The sequence below is a fragment of the Photinus pyralis genome, unplaced genomic scaffold (assembly GCF_008802855.1).
Source record: "Photinus pyralis isolate 1611_PpyrPB1 unplaced genomic scaffold, Ppyr1.3 Ppyr1.4_LG7, whole genome shotgun sequence".
NCBI lineage: Eukaryota > Metazoa > Arthropoda > Insecta > Coleoptera > Lampyridae > Photinus > Photinus pyralis.
In genome coordinates, this window is record NW_022170738.1 from 37,732,587 (window position 1) to 37,741,325 (window position 8,739).

Below are 8,739 nucleotides of genomic sequence, written 5' to 3' on the forward strand. Positions count from 1 at the left end.
TATTAGATTGCATCGATGACACGACTGGGCGATCTGAGAATTTTGCCATAGATATATACGTTCGATCCATTCTTCACGCTGCTACATCATAGACGGAAAATGGCAGTGTCAATATTTAAGGGTAAATCTGCGTTACTGTTTGATATTAAAGTAGTTTTGCATATCCGCTTAATGTTCGGTCTAAAGTGGTTGAACTACCTTTTTTTTGCATAAATTTAAATATCAATTTTGAAGGGACTGCATGGATTAATTTTAGATCAGATCTGCGATTTGAATTTGAAAGAGCATACAATTTGACATGGATTTAAATGCTTGGAACTGCTGTCGATGTGCTGAACAATGCAATTCAAGTGCAAATTGCAGGGATCATGGATTAATACCTTATTGACATTTATTTCTTAATAATTTAGCGATTATAGTTGAAGGTACGGACTGTGTTAGAGCAAAAATACCAAAAAACGAATGTTTTCTGGTTTTGTCGACAAAATGAAGCAGATATTTGTTATTTTCGTAACAATGTTGCATATAAAGGGGGTTGATTATTTGTAATATTTATATATTATTTATTATATTTATATATTATTATTGCCATTCCTACTTTTGAACTTATGTATGAGTGACAAAGTTAAAACTAACCTGGAAAATTATCCTGATTTGAAACTGGTATTCTCTACAAGCATACCGAAAAAGCATGTCCCGATACAAGCAATTTGATAGAACGGAAATTAGTCGACCCTACTGCGAATCTCTTAGATATTATTAAGCAATTCCATTCCGTTGTGGAATATCTAAAACTTTATATCGTATCTTTAATTATATGATTGGCCTCGCATGAAACAGGACGTTTATAAATTTGTCCGACAGTACATAAAAGTTCTAATACTTCTCGGCCTGGTTCATTAGGAAGGTATAAGAATATTAATTTTCTTCTTCAAATCGAGTATTGATTGGTTGGGCCCTTTTCTCAGATCTAAGAAAGGAAATTCGTATATTTTCCTAGCGGTCGATTAGTTTCAATAGTTCAGTAAAAACACTCAAGATTTCCAATTACTAAATTATAGCAATGAAAGAAAATTTTCTCCCCGTAATTTGCTCTGCTAAACGAATCTAACCAAACACAATTTGAGTTTACAATGGCCGTTTCTGCTAACAATGTTTTTTGAGGTTGACGTTTACATTGCTGTACAATCAAAAAACCGCTTATAATTTTCCGATGTCGACTAGATCGAGGATTGAAATACGTCTGCTGGCTTTAAATCGGCTGGAAATTTGAGACTCCGGGGAAAATGTTGAGGATAACGAATAGTTGGGGTTTATTACTGCAAGGTACTTTCGTCACTTTGTGCAACTTTTTACGAGCGTAAAGTTTATTGAACACTGTCAAAATATCAGTCACTCCCTTGGGAATATCGTATGAACTTATTTTTAATTACCGTAATTCAATTGTCGAGGGCCACTCGTATATTAACCGAGGGGTCGAAATCATGACTGCACAACGTTATGCATGAACGTGGAGGAGGGGTGGTAATGTACCAATTATGAATTTGTTTAAAAATCTACATGTTCATTCAACGTAATCAAGTATAATTAACCATATTCAGCCAGTTTAAAGAATCACGTAAGTTTTGGAAGTATTCTATTTGTAATTTGTACCATTTTCGAATCGCACTACCTTTTCTTTTGCTCGGGGCTTTTCTTGGGAGTAATTGAATACAGCTATTGCTGTTATTTTCGCGTACTCTTTTCTGCTTACGCATAATAGATTGCATCCGGTGGCATGCACATAAATTCATCGTCTCTTTCATTGTCTCCATGAAAAGAAAACTGACAACATTGGCCACGTCTTAACATTTAGGCATAGATATTTTCTCTAAATCTTTCGAAATTCTCGCACTTTGGCAGGAAAAATAGTACGTAGCAACTTACGGTATGGATTGGATTATGATTCGCCTCGTGCTCCAACGCACGTTTTCCAATAAAGCAAGTGCGTAATCCTGCGTGGTATTGTTCTTGAAGATAAAAATAAAATGTAGGACGATGTTATCGTTTTCCCATTAGAACTCGAATAAGTTCTGTGCGTATTTTCGTATGGTCACGTTGTGTCGTTATCATATGCCGGCCTGTAATTTACGTAGGCCTCGATTGACCCCTTTTTGTTCATGTCCGAACTTATTAAAAGAGGCAGATCTAAATCATCGATTACAAACCGAAAACGAAATTTACTAGGCCAAAAGTATGATTTCATCAAAACGTTCCCAGGGTTTCGCTTTCGAACAGAAAATATTGTTATTTTCAGACGTTCAAGACAGAGCCGGTTTTGTTAAAAATTTGTCAAATGAAACAAAATTTGTCAAATGAAACGCACTAAAGATCCAGGGGTGTCAATCGCTACCGGGCTCCATACGTCAACAGCTTATTAAAAAGGACGAACCGTCAGTTATGGAACATTATCACGAAAACACAGACAACGGGCATATTGTAGTTGATTGATGAAAGCGATTTAAAACCTATAAGACAAACTTCGTCTATATAAAAAACTCCATCGTGCGTGCAAGTCGTTTCCAAGGGGGCATAAATCTTCAAAGAAATATTTCCACCGCTATCCTCCAGAGGAAGTCCACTTATGCCGTACAACCTACGAGAGAAAGTTCAAAGGGACATAAAACGTCAGTTTTGGTGAAAAAAATACCAAAATACCTACCTGTATTTCATTACTTCCTGATCCCGTAACATGTGTGTCTATGAGAAAAAATGTGGTTGCTACGGCCGCAATAGTATTATATTTTAAGGGGTACTCCTATCGAAGTTTTAACATCCGCCGGGGGATAAAAACGGGCTAAATCTCTTCAAACTTTGTACATTATTAATCCCCAGGCACATATAAACAGGTTCTTGTGGGATTTGAACTAACAGATAATAGGACAAGATTAAAATTGTTCGGAGATTTTCATGTAGTATTTTAGTAGCGTATGGGAGTAAAAAGAAATCAATTTTGGGAAATAAACGCGATATTCATGCGCTGAAAGTTTTTTCCGAAAGTGATGCTAATTCCTATTAAGGTGAAAGCGCATTTGCGGCATGATCAAAAACGAGATAGCTTTGTTCGTTCGTGAAGCTTTGTAATCGAGTTGCCTTTATGATTCTGGAAACTTTTTAGTAAAGTAGGTAAATGGCAGTTCATTATTATTGGATCCGCCCCTAAAACTTGCTGTGTGTGTGTTGATTATTTTATTAGTAAAGATTTCCCCTTTATATACAAGCTTTTAACAGTAAGATAGAACTTTCAAGCTAAACCGTGGTTGACATAAGAGGATTAGCGTTTTCGTGAAACCCGTTGCTGAATTTCAAAGTATCTATTTTATACGTGTGACCAAATCACTACCTCTATTTGTTCAGGATAAGTAAAACCTCAAGTGCGTTTTTCGGGTATACTTTTCACTTTCATTTTTATACTTTGTACAAACTGATCTAGTAAAACTTCAGGTTTCGATTTTGTGTTTTCGATTCGCCTAACAACTCAAACAATCCAAAGGAATTAAAAGGAAACTAAAGAGTTTATCAAATATACAGGATTTTTCTAATGGGGATTGATTCTTTTTATCAAATTTTTTAGGTAGAGTTGAAGTCGAGGTTGAAGTTAAATTTCCATTTTAAGTTTTGTATGAGTCATTTCAGTTCTGGCCTTTTTACGGGTTTCTAAAGTCGCTATAGTATAGTAAGTTTCATATTTCAAGTTTTGGCTCATCAAAAATTAAAATTCAACAAACGTATAAAATTTATAGGCATAATAAACGGAAAAAGTGTAAAATTATGAGGAGGGAAAAAAGTGATTTTTTACCATAACTTTCTCTGTAACGGCCAGTTGCACAAAAAAAATCCAGGATTATTGTTTAATCCGGTATTAAGACATTTGATTGGCTTTATATTGCAGTAGGCAGCCAATTAAATGTCAAAATTTTTGTTTAAACTCAGATTTGGCAAATAATGTAGGATTTTGATTATAATTCGCTTTCCTGCAACCGGCCGTAAGAGACGCAGAAAAAAGTCATTCCTTTGTGCAGGTCTCGACACCAAATAGCACAAAAAGTAGCTCTTTAAATTAAGATCTGAAAGCGACACAACCGTAGGGACAGACAGATGGACCGACTGACCCACAGATAGACAGCACATTTTTTATTTTTGTAGAAAGACTTCTATAGCATTCATTTTTCATTTGTAAAATGCAGCTGACGGACGAACCGACAAAGTAACAACAATAGCAGATTTTTTTTATTTTTGCGGAAATGCGCTAAAAATTAAATTAAATTAAAAAATAATTCTAAGCGGATTCTAAAACTTTGTAGCGTTCTAAAATTGCAGAAATTGTGGATTATGTTTATGAACAATTTATTCTTTTTTGAATGAGGCGGGAACGGTTGGGTGGTGTGGCCGATGGAGGACACTGTGTCTGATGTGGGAGCGCATGCGTGTATACACAACTTGTGATGGGAGGGATTTTTTGAGCGGGACCAAGAAAAGGGGCGAGTGGCGGTCGTGGAAAAGAAACGTTCCCACGGACATAATAATTTACGTTGTGATTCGAGACTTATTTAAGTCAGTGGGGCTGGGTAGCGAGAATAACGCGTGAGTTACTGAATGTAAAATTAATTTATTGACAGTAAATAATTTTAGGATTTTGGTTACCTACCTATACTACGTGCAATTATTCCGGTACAAACCTAATTAGGCAATAACTTAATCTACATTTCAATGGTTGTCTAAAATTCTTTCAAGAGCCGTTTGTCACCTTAAGTAAGCTATTAATTTGGAATATTCGTCATATTAGCGTACGCGTTACCTTTTAGGGCTCTTACCCCTAAGTACTGGAAATTGGAAAAAATATATAGTAGCCGCCCCTGACGTCACGTGGGACGCAAATTTATTACCTGCACAAGTAACTGCGGAATACCAAGCGCTGTTCCTGATGATAAGATTTTAATTCTATGGTGATAAGCCGCCATCCCACCGTCCACCTGTATGTACGTGCTGTCCATGTGGATAATGGTTCACACAATGCTCTGAGGTTTGAGATAACAAAATTTGAAAGGAGATGTCAAGTTTATTTGTTTAAATTAAGCATATTTGTCTATTATTAATTGTCCATCCTAGAATTAATTGATAATGTTGTGCTGTCCTTAAATTGTCAATTGTTATTTAGAGTTATCAGTCCAATATTGAAGTCCGTTGAATGATCATTCATCTGAAACACAAAAATTACGTTATCGATATCATCGTCAAGTTATACTTACCTACCGAGTCAATTACCTGTTTAAATAAATTAATAATAGGATCGATTTTTGCATTACGTTATGAGCTTGTCCGATTACCTGTCATTGGGCAAGTTGGTTTAAGACAGGTTGGCGCCCCCTTCAAACAACACTCAGTACAAGATCCACGACTCAGCTCCCAAATCTTTGAGCACTGTTAACACCCATTATAGCCAACCAACAAAGGGAAAGTCATAACTTACAAAACAGAAAAACCTTACCTATTCAAGCAGATCTCTTTCTTTAATAATATCAAAGTTACACATGCAATTTCACTGAGTATAGGACACCCTGTATATTTGACAAGCCTTTTAGATCAGGTATGACTAGAAAATGAATATTGTTGGGTACTAACGCATCTTTCCCACTTAATTACGGTTAGAATTGATTTATCTCTGAAGTCTAGTATAAAATATAAATGTTTTTATTACAACAATGTGGGAAAAGTAGGCCCCCAATTGACTTTAGTCGTAATGTTCCTTAGGGATTTTTATAATTTAGAATTTTCTCACGAAACCCTATCATTTTATGTCAACCGTGGTTTAGTTTAAAAATCTTATTGCTAAAAGTTTGTACTTTAGCAAGTTTCAGGGGCGCAGTCAACAATAATCGACTACCACTTACTTTACTAAAAAGTTTATATGAGAGTTTCCATAATCGTAAGGGCAACATGATCACAAAGCCCCGCGTTTTGGATCATATTGTTAGGGAACAGCGCGTTTGCCGAAGATGGTTTAAACTTTAAAAGCTCCTATTCATATTACGACATTATAAAAGAAAAATCTCAGTAAGAAGCGAGAAATTACGGAAAACTAAATTGAAAGCACCAAAGAAATCGACCTGTAAGCGCTTATAAGAATCCCTAAACGTTTTAAACAAACACGTATTATCTCTTCCGAATCTTCAGCGGGTGTTACTACACTTTTTGTTCGCAAGATCAATAAGAAAGTTAAATCGTCGATTTTTTCACGTTGGACCGGATAAAAAAATGAGAACTCGCAGCAACAAACTTACAACGTGGCCAAAAAGGATTCCCAAATTCGAGAAGGGAATCCTGAACCCCACAAAACGAACGGGGAACTCTTCTGATAACGTTTAAAAATTAAAACTTCTTTAATTGATGTTACGACCTGCTAAAAATTGGTCTTAAAATTCAAATTAATTAACAGCCCTTCTTTTGAGACGACTCATAACTGAATAAGATGTTGTTTACTACAACTTATTTAATTAGCAACGGTTAATTACACTTAAGTAATGGCCGAATTAAAATTTCTAAATTCGGTAGCCCGGCAATGGGAGTTTCGGGTCAAACGTAAAAGGTCTGCGATAATGAAATAAAGTGCTTAAAATTGGGAAATAATTAACGGAGCTGAAACTCTAAAATATTCATTCTCTCCCCTCATCTTTGGCCAGAAATGCTTTGAACCCTGTAAAATAATTAAAATATCTCTACGGGAACGGCTGCAAACGGCTAATTAATTACATTATCTTGATTTTTTTATCGGCGACTAAAACGATGCTATGCTACAAATTAAAGAAATTACTTTCACCTGCCAATTCTTAGCAGATGAGTAAATAAGTCCGGAATAGCAATATTATCGTAATGAAGCGCCTCTAGATACCGGGTGTTCATTAAAGCTGGCGAACTCTAAAATGTATGGTGTGTTCACTAAAACTGGTGAATTTCAAGGCGGAAAACGTGTGCAAATTCTATTGTTTTTTTAAAGCGGGCATTTGGACAGTTTATGCCCTTGTTTATGACATTTGTAACACTTGTAGTAAAATGTTTCCATGTTGTATACCGTTAGAGCCCTGCCCCTAATTTAGTCTACTTAAATGATTTACATATACCTTTCAGCCATTGTACAAATTGTGTAGTAATTAAGGAATCTTATTAGCGAATTAAGCAAGTTATATTATTACAAAATTACACACTTGGAGAACGGGCGTAAAATACATAATTCCTTTGATGCTGGTAAACCCGAATGCTATAAGCGTTCCAATTACAAGCGCTAATAATATATGCAGGAGTTATGGAGCCTGATGAAGGAATGTAAGTAGGTAATAATACACAATGCGAGTCATAATCACGTCTCATAACCATTCCAACATGGCTGTTTATTGTTTTACTTCAACATCGAAATCTCGAGAATTATTTCGCACGAAGCTTTACGTTTTCAAATTTCAAATGTGTGGGGGGCTGGAAAATTGATGAGATTTTACCTATTATCGCATTTGATACCAAGCATTAATTCTTGATCCCTTCATTTTCGTTTTGTGAAAGACAACAGCACTGTATTCCTAGGAGGGGACAATTTTTTATGTATTTTAAAGCAGCCAATACCTTTGTTACGGCCCATTAGTTTAATAGTACGGAGCACTAGACAAAGATATTAATTAATTAAGTGCACGTTATACTGTTATGTGTGTTTCCGCTTTCTAAATGCCAAGCAAACTTGTCACTCGTACATTACTTTTACTACTATGACTAACAAAACTGTTACATTTGAATAAATGGCACAGTACCTAGAATTTTTCACTTCTTTTAATTATTTCAGTTGTCTCATTTGCATCTTTATGTTTCTGTAATCTAGTGTAGCAGAATTGTACACTGTTAACAGAGCTCTTCGTGCTTAAATTGCTTTTATTTTCTGATCTCTTTAATCCTACCTTATGCATAGATCTACAGGAAATTACTTCGAGCGAACGCTTTTCTTTTTCTTTTCAACTGTTGATAAAATAAATATTGAAGTCAACAAAAGAATGTAAGACACGAGAAACGAATCAATAGTTCTGAAATGTTTATTGCCACATTAAAAGTTGAGGGTGTTTTGATTTGTGTCCAGTTTCGTTAATCCTTAGTCAATCACTCGTTTTAATAATTTTACGCTCAATTTCTTTTTGCGGTTCAACGTCAGTACTGAAAAGCTCATCCCTCAACTAGCAATTTCAATTTGTCTCTGCTACCTTTGTGTAAATACGGTTGTGCGGATAATTCAAGGAACGGGAAACCATGATACAATATCCAGCTGCTATGAAAGACACAGAGAACAGAGAAAACTAGTTAGTTTTGAAAATGTAATACTACGCTAAGTAAATTTAACTTTTGTGTAACCTCTCGAAGGTTTAATTGTGTTTGGGAGACAATTGCTTGATTCCATTGAAACTTTCATGTCAATCCTTTTGTAAAAGTTAGGGCCAAACTAAACTTATGGTCGATTTTGTACATTTCAGTACAAGCAGAAACTTCGCTTCGGCTTCGATGTGATTTAATAAAGTTCGCATCCGCGAATGTAATTGTCTCATTTTATGTAATGGCAGTTTTTCTAACTCATGCTTTCATCACTTCATTCTGGTCTTTTGTTCTTTCTGTTCAATCATTATTAGATGCTTCATCTTGCTTCAATTTTCGCCTTATTTTTTTATTGATTCA

General features: G+C 35.4%; 1 long non-coding RNA gene across 1 annotated transcript; it reads left to right on the top strand.

Moving 5' to 3' along the window:
* Positions 1-4,511: 4,511 nt before the first annotated feature.
* On the top strand, positions 4,512-5,483 carry LOC116177146. Its single transcript, XR_004146613.1, has 3 exons — positions 4,512-4,623; positions 4,672-4,791; positions 4,845-5,483. It is a non-coding gene; the product is annotated as an uncharacterized LOC116177146 (long non-coding RNA).
* The last annotated feature ends 3,256 nt before the right edge of the window (positions 5,484-8,739 follow it).